We start from the raw sequence: 23,506 nt of genomic DNA on the forward strand, positions 1-23,506 counted from the left end.
TAAGTGGCAGAATCCGGACTCCACTCAGTCTTGTAACAGCTCCCTCTGTGTCCTCCTCACACTGCAAGGCTGCCTGTCAATCTGTCTATCGCTTGATATCGGGTTGTCATGCTGATTTCAAAGTTAATATTTGACATGAGAAAAGCTGTGCAATGCTTGCACTCAGAATTTCCGTTTTATAATCTTCTTTCTTTGGACATAGCAGAGTGAAAAACTGAAGGCAGTTTGCAATTGGTTCCCTTGTTATTCAATCAGATAGAGCCAAGTTAGCTGTGGTTTTCATATCACATCTCTAGCAACCAGAAGAAGCTGGCAGAATGGGGATTCTCAGCTTGCTCCTTCTTGGTATGGTTGGGACAGGGTGAAATCGCCTAAGTTTTGAGTATTGCGACACCAGGGCTGGGACAGATTTCCTGAATGATGACTCAGGTTTCTGACCTGGTGTCCCTACTGAGGGAGGATATTTGGAACAGTCACTAAGAGCACAGACTTTACTTCCTGGCTGAGATCCTTTCCCTGTCACTCAATACTGTGTGCCCTTAAATAACTTTCTAGATCTCTCTAAGTCTGAATTTCCTCATCTCTTAACTCAGGTCAATGGCATCTACCACTTGAGGTTATGACAAGGGTTAGAGACATAGTTAAAGACTTGTTAGCATGATGCCAGGCTATCTAATAAGACTGCAGCCTCCGGGGGAGGTTTTGTATCTGAACGCTTCCCACGGAGGCTTGTACAGGGCATGGTACACGCTATAAGGTCAAAAAATATTTAACAGAATTGTACCTTCCATCCATGGAAGACACCTTTCCTTGGGAGTGCTACAGAGGTTTATTTCACTCTGTCCTCCTGGTGTGAGCTTTCTGCTTCATGGCAGCCAGTTCCTTTGCTGGACAGCTGATAGGAAAGTCTATGCAACATATCAGATCAAAATTCACCTCCTTTTACTTCTAGCCACTAGTCCCAGTTATCCCACGCAAGGTCACGCGGCATATTTCATGCCTCATCTACGTGGCTGCAGAGGGAAATGGCATGAATGTTCTTTTGCAAAGTTGGAAAAATAAAGGCTGAAAGCTGGTGACTTGCAAGCCACATTCAGTGGATAGATAGATATATTTTGTTGATCTGCAGTGTTGAATTTTTTTTTTTTGCATCTGAATATTCTAGGGGCCTCCATTCTTTATTTGCCACTGTCCTCACCTCTCCTCATTGCTCTATACTTGGACAGCTCCACTCTGCCATGTGACCACCTCTACCACCCCCCAGCCTCACCCAAGGGCTCTGATTTTGTGATCCACTGTGAGTGGAAAGAGTCTTGAAATCAGAATAATCTGAGCTTGAATCCAGGCTCTTGCTGGCTGTATAATACAGAGTAAGTGAACTCATTTTGGTGAATTACAGTTTTCTTAATGGTAGCTGAGGTGCTCTCACTTGCCTTCCAAGATTGCTGTAAAGAATAAAGGAAATAAAGAGCCTAGAAAAGTGCAAGACACAGGGCAGGTCTGAAGAAGGCTACCTTCACTGGACACCGCCCCTCACCTCCCAAACGAGACTTCTTCTTTACAGGCCAAACACAGAGACTGCAGAAAGACAAAAAATTATCAATAGAGAAGCTCAATGAGAAATTATGTTAGAATAGAAGTGATAATGACAACAAGAAGAAAGTGGGAAGATAAAACAGCCAATTCGCAAAGCACATACGGATTCTTAACTCTAAGTAGAGTCACTAACAGGGTTTCAATGGCTACTGAAAAAGCAGAAGCTCTTGGGGGGTAGGCTAGAGCCAAGCCTTGCTTCGGATGATTAAATCAGAATTCCTGGGGCGGGACCTAGGCAGGCATCAGTATTTGGAAAAAATCTTCAGGTTATTCCAGTGTGCATCTGTGACTGAGAACCAGAAGCTAGAGGCTCTCTCTTTAATATAGCACACAGCTACAGGTAAGAAAAGCTTTCAGTTAGTGGAGGCAGCTTTTGCCAGTTTGGGTTCTTCTACACCAATGGCCCACCTCTAAATGGTGTCAAATGTAGCTGCACTAAACATGGATTTTTTTGCATTGACAAAAAGAGAAGAATCAATGAGCAATATTTGATGTATATTATTAAATCTGTCAGTAGCAGTGAGTATCTATTGAGTAGTCTGGCTATAAGGCATTTCACAGTATATGAAACATGGACCTCCTACTTGGGTAATTTTCAATTGAGTGGAGACTCATACACATTAATGAACACGGCAGACATGGAAAAGCCTCTCACTGGGGTATTGTGAAAGTATACTCAGTGAGAAACTGCTAGTGCCCCTTCTCAGTTCCACAGGCTATATGTATATTTATCAATCAATTGGAAGCAGGATCGAAATTTCCAGACACCAAAAAATTCTGCGAGGAGTTTAATTAGATTCTGAAACTAGAAGAAAAAGTAGGCAAAACCATCCAGGACACAGGCATAGGCAAGGACTTCATGACTAAAACACCAAAGCAATGGCAACAAAAGCCAAGATAGACAAATGGGATCTAATTAAAATTCAGAGCTTCTGCACAGCAAAAGAAACAATCATTAGAGCGAACTGGCAACCAACAGAATGGGAAGAAATTTTTGCAGTCTTCCCATCTGACAAAGGGCTAATATCCAGAATCTACAAATAACTAAAACAGACATACAAGAAAAAAACAAACAACCCCATTCAAAAGTGGGCAAAGAATATGAACAGACACTTTTCAAAAGAAGACATTTATGCAGCCAACAAACATGAAAACATGCTCATCATCACTGGTCATTAGAGAAATGCAAATCAAAACCACATTGAGATACCATCTCACACCAGTTAGAATGGCAATCATTTAAAAATCTAGAGACAACAGATGCTGGAGAGGATGTGGAGAAATAGGAACACTTTACACTGTTGGTGGGAGTGTAAATTAGTTCAACCATTGTGGAAGACAGTGTGGTGATTTCTCGAGGATCTAGAAACAGAAATTCCATTTGACCCAGCAATCCCATTACTGGGTATATACCCAAAGAACTATAAATCGTTCTACTATAAAGACACATGCACACGTATGTTCATTGCAGCCCTGTGTACAATAGCAAAGACCTAGAACCAGGCCAAATGCCCATCAATGATAGACTGGACAAAAAAATGTGGTACATATACATCATGGAATACTACACAGCCATAAAAAACAATGAGTTCATGTCCTTTGTAGGGACTTGGATGAATCTGGAAACCATCATTCTCAGCAAACTGACACAAGAACAGAAAACCAAACACCACATGTTCTCACTCATAGGCAGGTGTTGAAAAATGAGAACATGTGGATTCAGGGAGAGGAGCATCACACACTGGGGTCAGTTGGCGGGGGTAGGGGAGGAACAGTAGTGGGTGGGAGGGTGGGGAGGGATAAAATGGGGAGAAATGCCGGATATAGTCAAAGGGGGAATAGAGGCAGCAAACCACCTGGTTATGTATGCACCTATGCAACAGCCCTGCATGACCTGCACATGTACCCCAGAAGCTAAAGTAAAATTAAAAAAAAAAAAAGATTCTGAAATGTAAAAGATAGAAAACATAATAATATAGTTATCATTAATTGAATAATATTTTTATAATAAATATTACACAATTGATTATTGTTACCATTAATTGAACATCTACTATTGCTAAGAATACATTATTTCAAATCCTCACACCAATTATGGAGGCAGATGTGACTATCCTTGATTTTAGCCAAAGAAAAAGAGTTTCAGGGAACTTAAGAAACTTAACCATAATCTCAGCTAGGAAGTGGGCACGGGCAGAGTTGTCATCTGACCAGAGAAGATGAATGAGGAGACGAATAGGAAGGCAGCATGGGAGAAATACAATGAGATGTGTGGGTCCATGGGGAGAATTAGAGCTCAGCAAAATTTCCTCCCTGCAGGAGCTACCAATTCAATTCGTAAAATTATAAATGATGCTATCACTTTCAAAACTGTATTTCTTCACTTCTTCCCAATCCTCAGTCCCCACCAGCTGCTGAGAAAACAAAGTACTAGGTAAACAAAAAGAATGCCTCCCTTGGATTTTCTCTCTGTGGAAGCGCTGGACTTGTTTATTAATCTGAAGCTTCTAAAGCTACTAATGTTCACTGTTAAAATGCAATTTTAACAGGATTATGTAAAATGGCAACTAAGAAGTTTTTTGGAGCATTTTTGCTGATGTTGATTTTAAACACAAGCAATCAGTGTGTCTACATTCAAGCAAAGGGACTTTAATACTATTTAATTAATGCTGCATTATGCCGACAGTGAGCAGATCTCATGACTAGCTTTCCCAGTTATGGTGCCATTGTGTCTCTCTTATTTACACGAAATACATGTCTGTATTTGTAGCTGAGGTTTGGAATAGCATTTTTTCTAGTCTGATTAATTGTACAGGTCTTTCTCATACTTTTAGTCATGTCGCAATATTCTATTTTAAAAAAGTGTTTTGGGAAGAATGAATGAATGGTAAAGTACAGAACTTAGAAGAACAGAAAAGTTGTTTTTGTAAAATAATAAGTAATTTTAAAAACCACTTGTTATCCCAGCATCCAGAGATAATTACTATTAATATATCTATTTGTTCTAACCACTAGACCATCAGGGATACTATTAACATTTTAGAATGTTTCCTTAGAGTCCTTTTTGTTAAGCATCTTAACACAGTGGATCTTCCCAAGTTTTTGTCTTGCCTTTGTTTTCTGCTTAATGTTTTAAGCATTTGTGCATGTCAGTATAAACTCTGTCAGCACGATTTAAGTTGCACATAGTATTCTATAATATGTAAGCACTAGAAATCATTTCCCTTAAAAAATAAGACCAAGCAATGGCTCCTTTTAAAATTTAGAGCCCATTAAGTATGACTTTCTATAAAACATCTGGTAGAACTACACACTGAATTGCCTGTGTTCACGGTGGACTGCCTTACAGAGTATCACACTTTGTCTCCAAGCACAAAGAAACTGAGTGGGGACAGGTGGCCTTCTCGCCCCAGCTGCTGCCTTTTTCATGCAAAGTAAGACTAAACCCTCAAGAGTAGGAGGAATGGAGATCCTCATCTGACAAGCTGGCGAAGTCTGAAATCATCTCGTGATTATGGACAGGTTACCCAGAGGGACAAGCATGTATTAAAAACCTGCTGTAGGCAGGAGCGTGCTAGGTGCTAGGAATATAAAAAGGAGTAAGATGCAGTTTTTACCTTGAGAGGGCTGGCAACATGGGCCCAGCCTGCACCCCTGGGTCCAACTTCAGTCTCTCTAGAACTCTGTCCTCATCCTGGCTGGGACTCTGACATCTCACCTACCACTTGTGAGCCTTCTTCCCCCACCGTCAGCCTTTGCTGAGGCTCTGTGGTAAAAGGACTGCTTTCTTGGTGCTGTGAAACTGTGGCTGAAGGACTGTAACTCTCTGAACCCAGTGCCACCTGAATTCTCTTGGTCAGTGACAGTGGTGTCGCACTGCAGGCTTCTGGATGGTCAGGTGAGCTCTGAGTCTTTCCCTCTGCCCTGTGGTGCTTGGTCCCAGCACGTCTCCTAGTCAGACTTATTGGGCAATGAGTGCAGCTTCGTAAAAAACACCTCCTTCCCATCTTCTCACATCTTTTATCTGATCTGCTAGCGCCTGCTGAGGGCCCGTAGCACACACTATCCCCAGCGAGCACGTGAGGGCTGAAGCAGTAGAGACTGCATAGAGCTGCTCAGGCACTTACGGTCCAGGTGAAAATACGCAATGAGCATGCAGGAAACAAAGGCAGGATGATGGTAATGTGCCCCTCGCTGGCACTGCATGGAAGTCCCACGAGGCCAAAGCAAGTAAAACAATAGCAGTGCAGGGGAGATTAAGGGTCTCCTGGCTAAGTGAGCGATGGACGAGGAAAGGCCGAGAGGAAATTGGTGAGTATTCTGAAACACGGTAACATAAGAGGAGGAATAAGCAAGTGTGTTAGAGGCATATGCATGGTGCCAATGGCGAAGGGGACCAGACCGCACTGGAACAAGGGACCCTATAAGATGTAAGTCCTGCTGGCCTTTTCTTACCTCAGAATATGCACGGGTTAGTCTGCTCTCTTTTGCAGGGAAATGCTGAAAGCTATCACAGAAGATACTTTGCATATTCCATAAAAAAATTCTTCTCTTTTCTCCACTCCCAACCTCAATGAAATAAATTTGAGCTTTGTGACTTTATAAGATTGAATTGTTAAGAAAATTCCAAAACATGTGTGATATATGCTTATTTTCTTTTGTCACTGACTTTAGAGAAGACATTTAGTTTTGACAGTTTGAGTGTGAGCACTAGAATTGAGATTACTAGTTTTCTACTTCAGTATCCTTCTTCCTTAGTAATAAGCTTTTCAGGTAGATATTTTACATGCAGAATAAGTGAGTCTATTTCCTAGGGGAAACCCATCTCCAGGAGCCAGTTTTGACTGCTTGATTAAATTCTGTGCGATGAAGTATAAGCAAATGGTCTCTATGAAACTTATACAGACTCCTTAAAAAAAAGAAAAGAAGCCGGGCACGGTGGCTCACGCCTGTAATCCCAGCACTTTGGGAGGCCGAGGAGGGTGGATCACGAGGTCAAGAGATCGAGACCATCCTGGTCAACATGGTGAAACCCCGTCTCTACTAAAAATACAAAAAATTAGCTGGGCATGGTGGCGCGTGCCTGTAATCCCAGCTACTCAGGAGGCTGAGGCAGGAGAATTGCCTGAACCCAGGAGGCGGAGGTTGTGGTGAGCCGAGATCGCGCCATTGCACTCCAGCCTGGGTAACAAGAGCAAAAACTCCGTCTCAAAAAACAAAGAAAAGAAAAGGAAGGGTAGATTTCTTTTTTACCTTTCTAGCCCCACTTTTGTTTCTTCTTGCTGCCTTGAAGTCAGAGATGATAAATGGGAATTCAGCAGCTATTTTAGAATATGAGGACTACGTCCTCTTCTAAGGTATAGCAGAACAAACTGCTGGAAGAGACATGCATTTCTGACTACTTAGGAGCTCTTATACCAGCCCTGCATGGTATAATACCAGATTTCCTTTTTGTGAGAGAGAAATAAACTGCTGTTTTGTTCAAATCACTTTGTTTAGATATTAATTTCTTAAGTACATAGAGTGTACACTTTTCAAAATGAGGAAGAATTTTTATGCCATGTGGTCCATGGGGAGTGTTCAATGTTGATGATGGTGACAATGATGATGAAATAAAACCAAGAAAATAAAATGGCTTAAATAACTACATATATATATATATATATATATATATATATATGTATGTATATAATTTATCTTCTTTATTCCACATCCCAGCTCCTTCCTACATATTTCCAACAGTGGAAATATCACAAATTTATCATTATAAATTTATCATTGATAAATTTGTGATGATTCACAATTACAAAGCAATTGTTCACAATAGTGACTTTTTCTCTTAAACGCACGGTCTTTGAGTGCAGAAGTAATGCTTGCTTTTCCTACTATACTTTGTTTACACTGTAGACTTGCAAGAAAGCTTCTTGGATCTAATAACGCAGATTTCCAAAGCAAAGGCATTTAGCTGCATTTAATTTGGATTGTGTGATATCAAGCAATCTGACATAACAACATATGAAAGGCATACTCTCATCTCTCTAGGAAATGAAATACTCACTGAATTTTATTTCTTTCCTGGCTTTGTTTCAAATGTTGAGAAAGAACTATTTTTGTAATTTTTTAAACTGAATATTTGAGAAAATGTCTACCACCTTTGTTAATACTCTGTACCTGTAGCAGAAAGAAAAGGGGGTGGTGAGGGAAGAAGGGAAAGATGCATATATAGCAGAATGACAAAAAGACTGTTTGGAGATAGTTAATAACCTGCATGTTAATCTAATCATTTACTTTTCAATGACTCTTTTGAAAACAGCATAGATCATATTGATTCAATAATGACCTCCTCTTCAAAGAGAACTACAGACCACTGCTCAAGGAAATAAGAGAGGACACAAACAAATGGAAAAACATTCCATGCTCATGGATAGGAAGAATCAATATTGTGAAAACGACCATACTGCCCAATGTAATTTATAGAATTAGAAAAAACTACTTTAAATTTCGTATGTACCAAAAAAGAGCCTATATAGCCAAGACAATCCTAAGCAAAAAGAACAAAGCTGGAGGCATTATGCTACCTGACTTCAAACAATACTACAAGGCTACAGTAATCAAAACAGCATGGTACTGGTATCAAAACAAATATATAGACCAATGGAACAGAACAGAGGCCTCAGAAATAACACCATACATCTACAACCATCTGATCTTTGACAAACCTGACAAAAACAAGCAATGGGGAAAGGATTCCCTATTCAACAAATGGTGTTGGGAAAACTGGTTAGCCATATGCAGAAAACTAAAACTGGACCTCCTCCTTACACCTTATATAAAAATTAACTCAAGATGGATTAAAAACTTAAATATAAGACCTAAAATCAAAAAACCCTAGAAGAAAACCTAGGCAATACCATTCAGGACATAGGCATATGCAAAGATTTCATGACTAAAACACCGAAAGCAATGGCAACAAAAGTCAAAATTGAAAATGGGATCAAATTAAACTAAAGAGCTTCTGCACAGCAAAAGAAACCATCATCAGAGTGAACAGACAACCTACAGAATGGGAGAAAATGTTCTGCAACCTATACATCTGACAAAGGGCTAATATCCAGAATCTACAAGGAACTTAAACAAAATAACAAGAAAAAAGCAACCCCATCAAAAAGTGGGCAAAGGATATGAACAGACACATCTGAAATGTTTTTTTAAAATTTAAAGATTTGCTGTGCTGCCATTCAAATCTGTTGCACGCAGGTGTAACCAAGGAGGTTTACGTTGTTCAATAAAAAATCTTGATCAATTTAACATTAAAAGATTTCATTTTGTTTTGAGAAGCAGGAGGGCTGTATCATTCATAAGTGCCTCTAAGTTGGTTTCCATGATGCTGTAGGGAACATCTCTAAATGATCCATACTCAGTGATGAAAGGACTGTCAGGTCTGGGGCCTTATCATGACTCAGGATGGAAATGGAGTAGTGACGTTAGAAAAGAGAAGCAGCAAAACAAATAGTTGGCATAGAGGTGGACAGGCAGTAAATCATAATGGAGCAAGCGAAAGCTGAAAAGAGAAGCGGTGATCAACTGACATGAACACGTGAGAAAGAAAATGTTTGGCAACTAATGAAGCTAAAAGTCAGCAAGGTATTATAAATGTCCCCAAAGGCAAACTATTTTGCTTCCCTTTATCTACCTGAGTCTTCTAGAAATATTATAATTTTAACCTTGTATCTCTCAATGTCGTTAATTCTATAAATCCAAAAAGGGATGTGAGGTGTGCTTTCATCTGGCTACAGGAAATTACAGCTTCTTAAGTTCCAGAGATTTCTTTTTTTCTTCTTTTGTACCTGCCTTGGATACTTTTACTATTTAAGTTCCACAAGAACAAGCCCAAGAATTAACTGTTAGTGGGGAAAAAGCCGGCCCTGAGTAAAGGAGCTTCAGCACTCTCAGAATGGGAGAAAAGCCTGGCAAAATGAGTCATGTGATTTTTCTAGTACAATGTATCTTCAGGCCAATTATGAGTAAAATGCAGATATATCTGTGTGCAAACTAGGAAACAGAACAAACACTCTTTATTTTTAGGAGTTTCTTATGCTTTAGGAGAACCCGTTGCTTGCCCTATTCCATTATTCAGTACTGGGCTTCTTCCAAAGAATCTCCACAAGGGAACTGGAAAGTGGCAGCAGGTGACCAGCAGGGGCTTTCTGGGAGACTTTTTTGTTTTCAATTTAAAGAAGGCCCTTCTATTTAATCTCTTCTGGGCATCGAGCAGTAACTACTGACTGTATCTGTAAATTCACCACAGTGCAATGCAGTTTAGTTTTCTCGAGGGCTGGTGGGAAGGTGGTTGACAGAGGTGGAGGGAGTGTGGGCTTTGGAAGCAGACAGACCTGATTTCGACTCCACGTTTGCTGCTTGACTGGCTATGCGACTCTCTTCCGGTTTCTCAACCCTTCTAAACTTTGTCTTTTTTTTCCTCATTCTGAAAGACTGTTCATCATATCCCTCAGGACGCTGTCTGGCACATCATAGGCGCTCAACAATGTGAATTCCCTTTGTTCTTCCCTCCTCTTTGTCCCACTTATAGAGTGACTAAACTGGATGGTTATGGTGTAAAGTATGACCCACTCAACTCTTCAGTTTCATCTACAGTGTCTATATGTGTGTTTTCATGACCTCTGCACAAGCTCATTCACCAAAATTTCTCTGTACTCCCCCTTTCTCTAATTCCTGTCCTATAATCTGACTTCACCATGAACTTTAAATCATACATATATATATGGGACGAAGCCCTACTCTGTTGCCAGGCTGGAGTGCAATGGCACGATCTCGGCTCACTGCAACTTCCACCTCCCAGGTTCAAGTGATTCTTCTGCCTCAGCCTCCCAAGCAGCTGGGACTACAAGAGCGTGCCACCATGCCCAGCTAATTTTTGTTGTTTAGTAGAGATGGGGTGTCACTATTGGCCGCGCTGGTCTCTATCTCCTGACCAACATGGAGAAACCCCATTTCTACTAAAAATACAAAATTAGCTAGGCGTGGTGGAGCGTGCCTATAATCCCAGCTACTTGGGAGGCTGAGGCAGGAGAATTGCTTGAACCGTGTGATCTGCCCGCCTTGGCCTCCCAAAGTGCTGGGATTACAGATGTGAGCCACTGCACTCAGCCATATATATATTTTATTATTTTTTAGATAATTTCTTCTTCCTGATAGGTTGGAAGTTCTGAGGAAGCTAGTGGCAGGCCCTTCTCATGTCACAGAAGCATATTTCTAAATAAGGAAGCATAGTAAGAACTCATTTGTGATTATTAACCTTTGGTACAAGTAGAGCTTGAAATAATTGTTCCAAAGACAGTTTATTGATAGAGGGCCTAATTCCCTTCAAAACTATACAGCGTGGTTCTAAATGTCAGCTTACTTTGTGAGAGAAAGTTCTCCTTTTCTTTGGCACTTTGCTGAAGCTAATTGGGTTTCTTTGTGTTTTGAGCAATGTTATGTGACTTTTTTTTGCTAAAGACTCATTATGAGTTCTGCTATGCTTTTCATTTTTTTTTCAAAAAGAAGGGTTAGGTGTTAACAAAATTCATCTGGGAAGTGTTTTTCTAGTGGAGGCGGACAAACATCTTTTTACATGGGCTATATAATTTCTTGACTGCTAAATAAAGTCTGGGAGCCTCAGCATAAGTTTTGCTGTTTCAGGAAAAATACTGTGTTCATTTCAGAAAAATAGAATCTGTAGTGATTAAAGTACCATTATTTCTTTAGAACTATGCATTATAACATAACCTTTTGGGGCAGTTGAAAAACATAAATATGAGAATTCATCTACCTTTTTTCTTATTATGATTAAGAGAAAGTTATCTAAATAATCACTCAAAAAAATCCAATGTAATTAATTCGATCACTTATAAATTCATAAAATCATGCTATACCTTGCCCCTCCCCCAATAACTACTGATGTAAAAGTAATCATAATGGATGTGTTCACTTTTCTATAGGGGATTTCATTTTAAATTGCTCTTTAACACAAGAAAGTGATTCATAACCCTTGGGCATGAGTGCTTTCCTTACAGATGATACCATCCTGGATTTATTCACAGGAAGTAATCCTCCTGAGTGGCTCAAATGATTATTTTTATAGTTTTCCTTAAGAAATTCTTCCAGAATTCTTGGGAGATAGAAGTAGGGAAACTATCGTTTTGCTGATAGAGAAGTTAAGCCTTAGCGATTTGTTCAAGGTCAAGTAGAAAGTCACTGGCAGTGTCAGGAACCTGAATCTTAGCACCCTCACTTGTATTTCAGCTCTGTGTCACAGACCCTAATAACTTTCTGTACCTTTGGTTCTTTATCAGCTTAAGAGATAGGAAACCTAGGAAAAAACTGTAAAATCTAGAATGCTTATAAAATAATATATTCTAAAACGAATTCATGATTATTTCTTTTTTCACTGCCCTTAAATATGAAGCAGTCTTAGGTCTGAATTCCCTTTAGTGGTAACCACTTCATATTATTTGCTTAGACTTCAATATGGGTTTCTAGAGTGTATTTTTTTGGCATAAGAATATCACAGACATATATATATATCTGTGTCCTCAATGAATAAGGTACTAAAGTAAATTATCTCCTAAGTTTTATGTGGCTGCAACAATAGTTTCTTTTCTCAGTGAATTAAAACATTCATGCCAATTGAATTTATGCAAATCCATGTTTGTGGTTTGGCTGTGGTCAGCCTCAGGAAACAGAAATGCCGTGTAACTGCCACCTAGAATGTGGCTTACACCTGAGGTTTCATGGAGCGATGCAACCTTCATGTGCCATCTCCAGAGATGCTTAATGGTACAGCAGGGATATGAAAAGATGACACAGCAAATTCCCACAAACATCATGCATAATTCATGGTAAGTCAGTATATGTCTAATCATAGTAATGTACATGATTTTTTTTTTTTTTTGCAATCCCTTCTTTTCCTCTTTAATTCCGTAACTTGCATCTTGAAAGAAGGGAAAGGTTTAAATGGTCACTGAATGAGCCCGGGAACATCACAGGAAAAAATGCCTGAGGGTCACCTTGATTCAATATAAGGCAACCACTAAAATGACATTTATAAAAACTATACAGCAGTGTGGAAAAATGAGTGTGACATAATGTTTCATAAACAGGTACAAAATTGCACACTGCAACTATGCAAAAAATTAAAATTAAGCTTGTAATTATGCAAAACTGAGAGCGTATGCAACAGGAAGAATCCTCGGGATCGTGGGTGACGCTTTTGCCTTGCCCAAAACTTCTGGAGAATGGCTTTATATATACATCATAAGCATAACGTAGCTGGGAGAAGGGCCCCCAAGGGTGACTGCCAGTCATCTAGCATTAACAAGGCTTAGGGAGGAAGGCTGGAGCACTGCTTTTGGGAGGATCACAAAAGGAATCACAAGGAGCTGGGAGGGGTAGAGTCATGTTGGGTGAAAGGCTAGAGGGGTGGCTAAATATCAAATCTCAGACCACTTCTGTAGACATGCATGAATGACACTGGACACATGCCAGCAACTTGGGATAAACCAGCTCTGCTGTTCAGCAGGAACTTCAGCCTAAGAAGAAAGGTGAGACCCTGCAGGGCAGCTGGTGGAGTGACATTTACAGAGCACAGAAATCCAGTCCCATAACAGAAAGCTGCTCAGCAAACCCTGAAGTGACGGGCTTTCTGGTTTTGTGCCAGGTGTGGAATTTTTCAAATGTGGTGGGTGCAGAGGTAATTCTAATGCAAAAGAAGGATTTATCTTAAGTAGCACCTCAGATACAAGGACTTGAAGCATATGTCGCCACCCCAATGCAAGACATGGTTGTTACTGGTTATCTTACAGGGCTATCTGGTCACCCGGTCCCAGCCGTTCAGTATTGTGTCATGCCCCAGTGGCCTCAGAAGTGGGCGCGTGTTTAAGGACTGGGCATCTGCTCTTTTTTGCAGCTTTGCTTTTGATTATGTATGTTTATGGCTATGTATCCACACATTCTCCTTTTCCCTATTTCTTCTCTCTCACTCTCTCTCGCACACACACACACACACACACACTCAAGAATACTTTTCTGGAAGGAAAAATATATTTTCCTGTTTTCCCATCTTGTTGTATTTATGCTTTTCTTTATCACATATGGTATAGGTTTCCTTTAAAAATAGGAAGTCTTTTTCAGATTTTACCATCTTACAGTCAAAATTGCAAGACGTTTCCTTACTAAGTGAGGGAGGTATGATGAAGGGAAGTTTTTAAACGTGAACTCACTTGGCCCAGCACTGCCGTGTACTGCTGCATAGCATAGCCTTCTGGAGCTGTGCAACCCAGCAGCCCCATGTGAAATCCCTTTGCCCTGGTGTGTACTGTAAAATGGATATCATAGTAACCTACATGATGAAGTTGTTGGGAGGATTAAATGAGTAACGCACACACTGAATGCTAAGTGTGTCTTGTTATTATCAGTCTTTTAATAAAAGTGGCCTAAGATCAGAAAAGCTTAAGACAACTATTGTGTTAACAAGCCTCACCTCTTGGTCTCCATCATTTACGCTTTGTTTTTGTTACAACTTGGGTTACAGGATTGATTCCTGAGTAGGTTTGCTTTAATGATGAGGCAGGGAACGACTATTTGCAAGGTCAGGAACATTCAGATAAAGGATTTAAGATACTTGTCTCTATTCTCACTTGTAGGCTTTGAAAATAAAAAAAGTTACTGTCTTTATCAAAGTATAAAAAATCCTTTCCTGACACCAAAAACTGAAATAACAAAAACCAATGCCTCTTAGGAGGCGCAGTGTAGACGGGGTTCCTCTGCAGGGCTTTTTGTTGTTGTTGTTGTTGTTTTGAGAGAAAGAAAGAGAAAGAAAAAGGGGGAGAGAGAACAGGATTCTTGCTCTATTGCCCAGGCTGGAATGTAATCTAAAAATAGGTATTAAAAACCTCTTTTATGCTGATAATTGTCCTTAACAACGGAGACAGGAAGGAATAAGGGAAGAAAATAACAAACAGCCAACCGATATTTCATTTAAGTCTGTGAAACAGGCTTAAATTGTTAAAACAGATTGCTGGGCCCACCTCCCGAGTCTGAAGCTCAGAGTAGGAATTTCTAACAAGCTCCAGGTGATGCTGATCTGTGGCCCATGAACCCTCTTTGAATAAACTGGTGCTAAGAAACATCTCTGGCAATTGTCCCCACTGCCCAATCTCCTCCTGGGAACGTGTGGAGCACTAAAAAAAACTTGTCACTTTTTCTGAACTACGACTAGGGGAGGAGGAAACAGTGCACATCTTAGTTCTCAGAGTTCCGAGGCTCCCAAAAGCTCCCTGGGAGCCCTTGGTTTCAACTGCTGCGGCGCGGGCACTGTGAGTGTCTGGTGACTGTGAGTCCAACCATGCTGCTGGCTCCTTAAGGACCATGACTGTGGTTATACTATCTCAGTGTTCCAGCACCTAGCAAATGCCTACCAAAAAATTAGGCGGTAAATAAGTTTGTGTAAACTAAATAAAATAGATTAAATCATTTCCATCAAAATAATGTATTTTTTTTCAAAAGCAGCATCCTATCTTCCTCCTGGAGTTATTTCATAATAGAGAAAATAAATGAATTTTTTTTTTTCATATAGCTTCTCTCAGGACCAGTTACAAAAAAAATGATTCCCTATTTAGTGCTCTCTGAGGCTGAAAGTCACCAGCGTTCCCCGACCTGGCTCTGCTGTTCCTCCTCACTCACCACGTGGGAAGAACTACCTGGGAGCAGACAGAACCAGGGCCAATTATTTTTTAGAACTACAGCAGGTATTAATGTACTCAATGTAACTGGGTGTTTTCCCCCACAACTATGCCCAGAACACATATAGCAAAATTGTTTTCATAACAAATTTCTCCAAATAATAGATTCTCAGATTTTCTGTTTCTTCATTTTCTGCCTCTTCTTTTCAGGAGCGGCTTGTATTTTGTTTTGTTTATTTCTTCTCATTTCTCCCCTATATCTGTAAGGTTGAAGAAGTCTGTTCCTCTACAGAAGTAGGGGGACTTGCTCTTTCCCTCTTTGCTCTCTTATCATTTGGATTCTCCAAGGGGCCAGCCTTGGTCAGAACTAGGAGGAGGCCTCCTTTCTTGCAATCTATATCCTCTCCTTCTAGCAGATACATCTAAATATTTGTGATATGTGTTATATTCTTACACGTAGGCAGAAGGAAGAGCAAGGGCAGAGGCATGAAGGGAAGAAGAGCATCAAACACTCGATGCTTCAAGGTGTTCAGTATGGATGGGGCATGGTCCAGTGGGCATTAGATAAGCATGATGATGACAATGAACAAACGGCCTGTAAGTTCAATGGAGGAGTTTGGATTTTATTTGGAGATAGTGAGAACCATTAGCTCTCACTATGTCTTGGGTGTTCACCTGTAAGCCAAGCAGTGTTGGGGTCCGTGGGGCATTGCTACTGCTGTTCATAAAAGTCCTGACCCAAGGGCATGATTTTAAGTCAAGTTCCTTGGAGTCTGCATGCAAAAGTAAAATTGCTCATTCATCTGGACAAAAATAAGTTGCTTCCTTTTTTAAAAAATGCAAAATTCCCATGGTTTTACACCTTTAGCTCAAAAATTTAACAGTATCTAACCTGTTTGTGAGCTCAATTTGCTTTATCTTGTAGTAAATAATTTGATTAATGAAATCCATCAAATTATGCAACATAACTCATTTTTTTTTCAGGGACTACTCCCACAGTTAATAAAAATTAATGTGTCAATTTTGGGGACACACTTAAAGTTTAAAGAGAGAAGCTAAGAATGCAGGGAAGTGATCATTGAACAACCCTTGACTGGAAGAAAACAACTTTTATGCTTAGTGTTTTTCTACAACAAAATTCACTAATTATTCACAATTTATACAAATGAGATAATTTTGTTAGAAAACAAAGTGATGAATGAATGTTTTTTCTATTCAGAACATCGAGTACAAAGCCTGGATGGTACATTCTCTCACCATTTCTTTAATAAGTCACTTAGTCATATATTTCAAGAATGAGATCATCTGGCCAAAAAATACGATGAGGAATAAATAACAATTGTATTGAATGATCACTTGTGTGTGTGTGTGTGTGTGTGTGTGTGTGTGTTTCCTAGATCACAAGACAGGAAGGAAGTGGTACCCATTCTAAATGGGGGTAAACCATGTGAAAATTAAACCAAAAATAGAAATGACAGAATTCGAGTCATTTTGAAGAAAAGGAAGAAAGCAACAGAGCATTAAGAAGAAAAGAAAACACAGGTTTGCATGAAGTGCACTTCTGTCAAACCTTATATACGCAGTGTCAGAATAAGAGACACGTTCCAGAGGCAGGATCAGAGAGTGGTGCTGAGGAGACAGGAAAGGACACGCGGCAGCGTCTGCACAGGAGAGACGGAGAAGCACAACCGCAGGATGACAAGGGCAGGCAGGGCGGGCATCTCCATCCAAAGACAGAGAGGAAGGGAAGTGGACTCTCGAAACTCTCCCTGTTGTTCACGCATAAAAATAAGAAAAACATTTTGTGTGGTCTTCCTGATCCTTTGTCATTTTTATAAGTGATAACACTGAATTTATAACATGAATCATTGTATACAAATACTTCCACTCACACCTGGTTTTCAAAGCCCTCCTGACAACAGACGATAGACGCTGATTCAATCAGTAGTCACGGAGTTCACCTGCGGGGTTCATTAGACAAAAACATGGGCAGCTGACTTCAGAACGGATGGGCCAGGAAGCTCGACTGTGGATACGATTCACAGTCTCCATGGCCAGCTGAGGGGAGATGATACACTGAGCCAGGTGGGGAGGCCCTGAGAGATGCGCTGCAGGAAAACCGTCTGTGTCAACTTGGAGGAAACACTTTGTTAATCCCAGGGTAGGAGATTTCAAAGTTTACTTTGAAAATCTTTAATCTCTGTACCGTGATGGACACTGGGAAGATGTCACAAAGTTTGTGAGAACCATTTCATGAAGAATTAGGAGGTATCTAATATAAATGTCTTTTTATAAAACTCTATCAGACAACCAGACTTTTAGCTGTGCACCTGAAATACACACTTTTCTCAAATGAATATTCTGGTTTGATTACTATGCTTATCTTACCAGCAAAGAACACTCAGAAGAAAGGAGAGGAAGCATCATCATTTAGAAAGGCGGTTACAGGAGTGCAAGAATGAACTCAAGACCAGAGGCTGCAGACCCAAGTTCAAATACTGCCTGTGATGTCAAGTCACCTGGTGAACACAGTCAAGTTACCTTTTTACTCCAAGACTTGCTTAACTTATTTTGATTAGACCAGAACCAATAGGATTAAGCTCCTCAGTAGCATCTTTTCATCAAACAAAGTTTATCTGTACACCTAAGTTGCTCCTTAAGTGCTATTACCATATATACACACACTCCTTCCCCTATTAAAGGGGCTAGAAATGGCTTCTATGGGATGGAACTTTTAATTTTTAAGTCCACTGGATTAGATTATCTTCGGAAACTCCTTCCAGCGCTAATATTTACCGTTCTTATTTTGATCAGATGAATCTACTTAAAAGTCAACTATAAGAACAAATAAGTACTGTGACACTCCTTCCACAATAAAAGGCTGAATAGGTTTCTTTCCAAGTTGTATACCAAATGGCTGAGTGTACTTTTAAGTACTACTGTCTCTCACTGCTACTTTCATAGAACACATCGTTTTTACACTCAGCATGTCAGCTCATGTCATTTCAATTATGCATTTGTTCTCACTGACTAAACACTGTGCCAGCACGTTTCCCTATCAGATTAAAAAGAAGAAAAACACGGGCTATCTGAAAATGACTTAACAGCGATACATTTTTCCAACATCAAAGTCCAGCTGTTTTCTTTTACGCTGCATGTAATGCACATAGGCTGTATATCAATAATCTTAAAGGTACTTGATAGCATTTCAGATATTTGTTGAACTTCAGTTGGTAACTCATGATCTCTCTCTTGGTGATTACAGTTTTTAACCGAGCTCTGTGAGTTAGCTGCATTACTGCTTGGAAAATTGGGGAAGATGGACTGGGAGAGGAGAGCGTGGTGTGTGCTTTCTACTCAACAATGCTAGAACCTTGTTTTCTCACAGGGATGGCTAGGCTGGCAAGAGCAGAAGGCAGCAAACACAGTCCTGCATAAGTAGAAACATCAGCAATATCTCCCGCTCATTGTAACTGCCCTACTCATTTTATCAAATGGGGATTTTTTTACATTTTAAGTTGGCTAGTTTTCTTTGGAGGTACTTCAATTTCCCAGGGAACATAAGGCCAGTGTCAATTATAACTTAATGTCCACTAATTTAATCAGATCAACAACTAGGTTAGGTTAATTTTCAATGGGGAAAGAATAAACCAGGAGAGAAACAGGGGAGCACATAGTACCCTTCCTGAGACTCATGAGTGTAGTCAGTCATCAGCTGGAGCCCCATGGGCTGTATACAGTCTCAGACAGTTCTGATTACATACTGTTTAAAATATTTTAAAAAGTAAACACTTACAAAGCAGAGATTAATGCTTTTTTTGAAAAGTTCACATGTGTGGGGACACTGAGCCCATTTCCAACGAGGTGGCGATCAGCCTAAGCTGGTAGGTGCTGCCATACTGGGGCCAGCTCCCACCATGTAGCCACAGGCTCCTTCGCTCCCTGTGTTTCTTATGCAGTCTACCAGCCTCATTTCTGTAGCTGGATGATCGGAGAAGACATCTGCCTCCATGACCCCAGACTAGACTTTATTATTTAAAATCATTATAATTCAGTGTCCCAAAATTCCAAACGTTAAAACGTTTATTTTAGGTTCAGGGGTACGAGTGCAGGTTTGTTACACAGGTGAGTTGCAGGTCACAGGGACACGCTGTGAGGATTATTTCATTACCCAGTTATTACCTGGGTAATATGCATATACCCAGGTAATATGCATATTACCTGATAGCGAGCTTTTTGGTCCTCACCCTTCTCCCACCCCCACCCTCAGGTAGGCGCTGGTGTCTGTTGTTCCCATCTTAACGTCCATGTGTACCTGACGTTTAGCTCCCACTTATAAATGAGAACATGTGGTATTTGCTTTTATGTTTCTGTGTTAGTTTGCTTAGGAAAATGGCCTCCAGCTCCATCCATGTTGCTGCAAAGGACATGATCCTGGGAAGATAACCTAGGAAATACCCTTCTGGACATAGGACTGGGAAAGGATTTCATGATGAAGATGCCAAAAGTGATTGCAACTAAAACAAAAGTTGACAAATGGGACCTAATTAAACGAAATAACTTCCGCACAGTAAAAGAAACTGTCAACAGAATAAACAACACATAGAATGGGAGAAAATATTTGCAAACTATGCATCTAATGAAGTTCTAATATTCAGACTCCTTAAGGCACTGAAACACATTCACAAACAAAAACCAAACAACTCCATTAAGAAGTGGGTAAAGGACATGAATAGACATTTTCAAAAGACTGTTGACTGTGTGTTTATTTTCATATACAAGGGGAATCTCACAGCTATTAAATCCAACTATCAACTACACTACCTGCCATATATAAAGCACTTACTGCATGCTATGTACTTTGCTAAGCATTTATATATGAGAACTTACTTATTTATATACAAGAACTTTATGAAGTAGATATTATTTTCCTCATTTTATAACAGAGCAGCATGTGGCTCCAGGAGCTGGTTAACTTTCCCAAACAGTTACGACATGGCCATCGCCTGTTTTCACTCAGACGTGTGACTGTAAAGGCCCTGCTCTTTACCATGGTGTGGGAGTGACACACACACATCCTGTGTTACATTCACAATGCCAAGCACATGGCATGGCAGAAGAGCTGGCACCACTGAAAATGTGCTAGACTAGAGTATCTGATACTGCTCCACAGAAGGCGTGCAGAATGCCTAATAGTAAACCAGTGGAAATAACCGAAGTGAAAATGTCATGATACCACAACCATCTCCAGCTCACCACTCACGAGGCATGAGTTACAGAGGAAAGAGTCTCAAGACAAAGGACTGGTGGCCCTGGATTCCGGACTTGGGACTGACCACAGGAGGCCAAGCTGGGCACATGACCCTACAAGGGGGCATCCCCATTTGAGCCTCACAGCAGCCATCTGAGCAGATGCTATTATTGCATCGTACAGACGAAGAAGCGGAAACTCAGAGAACTTGAACTGCTTACTCCAAAGTCTTCTGCTTAGGAAATGGCAAAGCCGAGACAAGGACCCAGCGCGATGGGTTCCTGCTTCAGCTGTCTTGCCTGCCTCTGTGCCACTCTATGGCACGTGACTCCCTGCATTTTCTGTCCTCATACCATCAGACTTTAACAATCTGTCAGAAGATTCTGAAATGAAGATATTAAATCTGCCCTTTGTGCTTCTCCTGAAGTCTGGTGATGCTTAGGAGAGTCAGTACACTAAATTGAAATGCGTGAAGTTAAACGAACAAAAATAAACTCGCCGTCGTGGGTTTACAAGGAAAATACAAAGTAAGACACTTTGCATTACTGTAATTTCCCCTCCAAATTATCAGTATCTCAGAATTATTTTTATATTACTAGATACGAATAGGGAACATTTAGGAATGAAACGCAGGGTGGTCATGCTTTCACTCTAGTGACTTTTCCATTTAACCTGATGGAAAAATTTCCCCCTTCTGTGTACAATATTTATTGATGACAAATAGTTTGCAGACAAGATGGGATTGATTGGACTGCAACAGTGAACCTTTGTTCACTCCAGTGCTGATTTCAGATAGATACATAGCAAATTTGAATAGTCGCTCTCATCTCAAATAAATCTGGCTTCTTTTCATTCAGTCATTTCTCATCGATCAATCTCTCCTGAGGAGAACACTAATGAGGCTATGTCTGCTGTGAGTGTAATTAAGGCAACTACAACTGCACAATGTGCTTTGTCCTTCCAATGCCTCCGAGTCTCCAGCTTCGGAATCTGCAGGCTGACTAGGTGGTATCCTTTCTGCAACTCGAGAGGGGGTTTTTGTTCTTCTGACCAAATACAGAGTTCTGAGAAGGTCCCGAGGGACAGTGTTAAACCTAATACCAAGAGACAGGGTGTCATACTTTGTAAGTCTCCTCAGGGGTATATGGGATCTGAATTACTTTAAATTAAGTCACCACACTGATGACCAAGAAAGCACTGGCCAGATGGGACTGGCCACCACAACATGGCACGAACACGCATGACCCTCACCCTTCTTACTACGTGTGAGTCTGAGACCAAAGTTACTCACTTAGATGTTGGTAAGATCACACTATCCATTAGCACCAGATGGACGCTGGGTATTGTCTCTGTTAATCTGTTTTTCTTGTTCTTCCATTTTAATTTCATGTTGGCTGATATTTTTCTCTTGAGGATCCATTTTCACCACAACCACTAGGACAGAATTGTAAACCGACTTGAACGCTTATGTGCAACTGGAGACACAAGGGTGAGGTTACAATTTATCTCTTTTTTTTCTTTAGAAAAAGATCACAGAAGTTCTATTTTCCATTGTTTTCTGCTCTGGCTTCCCTTACAAGTGGAAAAAGAGACTCAAAAAGGTTGCAAGCTAGGAAGAGCGTGTGTTGTCTCTTCACGCCCGGTGGAGGTTCTCCTCTTACAGTGGAGGTTGTGAGAGGAAAGACAAGTGGTTTTCACAACTACCTTTTAGCTCTAGTTTTAATTCCATTTTCTTTAAAGGGCATGTGTCTCCTGACAAAGCCAGAGGGGTCAAGAGGGAAGTGAACAGTTAAGGAGTGTTTGTGGAGAGGTTTATTCCTGTGAGGGTTCGATAAATAAACATCGACGACTTACGACAATTCCTGGTAGACGGTTATTTTATATAATTAGAGCACTGAGGCTAACAGCTTCTGAATCCATTTATAGGATGATCAGGAACGGGCAATGGTACAGAGCTATGTGAGATGACAGAAAGAGCATGGGACTGGATGTCAGGAGGGAGAGCTGGCTTCTGGGGCTCTCTCTGCACCTAAGCAGGGACGTGGCAACTTCATTCACCTTTCTGGATCTCAGAGTTCCTGGTTGCTAAACTGGGGATAAAGGGAGGTGGGGAGTAAAGTGGTGATGCCTAGCTAATTAAAATGACATAAATGATACATACTTTCTAGAGCACTTTTACATATTTTAACTCAGAGAAATTCTAGGAGGTGGGAAGAGCAGAGTATCATTTTACAAATAATATAAGAAAACTTCAAAAATGGAAAAATTGAGCTCAGAGAGGTTCAAGATGACCAGGTTTCCACGTGGATTCAGCCGGACTACAAACTGGTTCTTTAAAGTTGCCTTTGGTCGTGAGTGACTATGGTTTTCTTGTTTTGTTATTATGTTAAATGCTGATGAATTCCTGTGTTTAGATCCCTGGGTAATGCCAAGTTGGAGAATGTCAAATTTTTCACAAGTTACATATTTTTTCCTCCTTTAGAACTGCATTAGTTTTCTCCAACCCAGTGATTCACAAAGTGTGGTCTGGAACCAGCAGCAGTAGCTGAATACTTAGAAACGCAAATTCTCAGGCCGCACAGACTCGCAGAATCAGACACCCTAGGGGCGGGGCCCATCAGTCTGTGTTCTATCAAGCCCTCCTGGGGATGCTGAGGCAGCTAAAGCGTGAGAACGACTGCTGACCTGTACACACACGTTCCCCTTGTAACTGGCTGAAATTCGACATTTCCCCACCTACTTGCACTAAAGGCTGTGCAGCTGGAACTCCGACATATAACCAGGCAAATCCACGACACGCTGTCAAACCCGTTTTCACAGTGCTAAACTTGTGACTGTGTCCATCATGTATCAATTTATTCGTCTTTGTTACCTCCTTTAAGTCTACTTGGAATTTGAAAACATTTTTAGGAGAAAT

At 40.5% G+C, this 23,506-nt stretch overlaps 1 protein-coding gene across 8 annotated transcripts in view; it reads right to left on the bottom strand.

The window, feature by feature from the left end:
• The window catches only part of PEX5L (peroxisomal biogenesis factor 5 like), a 252,717-nt gene that overhangs the window by 165,295 nt on the left and 63,916 nt on the right, over nucleotides 1-23,506 (bottom strand). Inside the window, exon 3 of one of the 8 annotated variants that reach the window (XM_064366838.1) lies at nucleotides 21,881-22,023. The exons of the other annotated variants lie outside the window; for them this stretch is intronic. The gene's annotated coding sequence lies outside the window, so the exon portion shown is untranslated. The remainder of the gene's footprint in view (nucleotides 1-21,880; nucleotides 22,024-23,506) is intronic. 8 annotated transcript variants of the gene reach the window in all.

Source organism: Aotus nancymaae, unplaced genomic scaffold (genome assembly GCF_030222135.1).
Source record: "Aotus nancymaae isolate 86718 unplaced genomic scaffold, 86718_ANA_hifiasm-v0.15.2.pri h1tg000067l, whole genome shotgun sequence".
NCBI lineage: Eukaryota > Metazoa > Chordata > Mammalia > Primates > Aotidae > Aotus > Aotus nancymaae.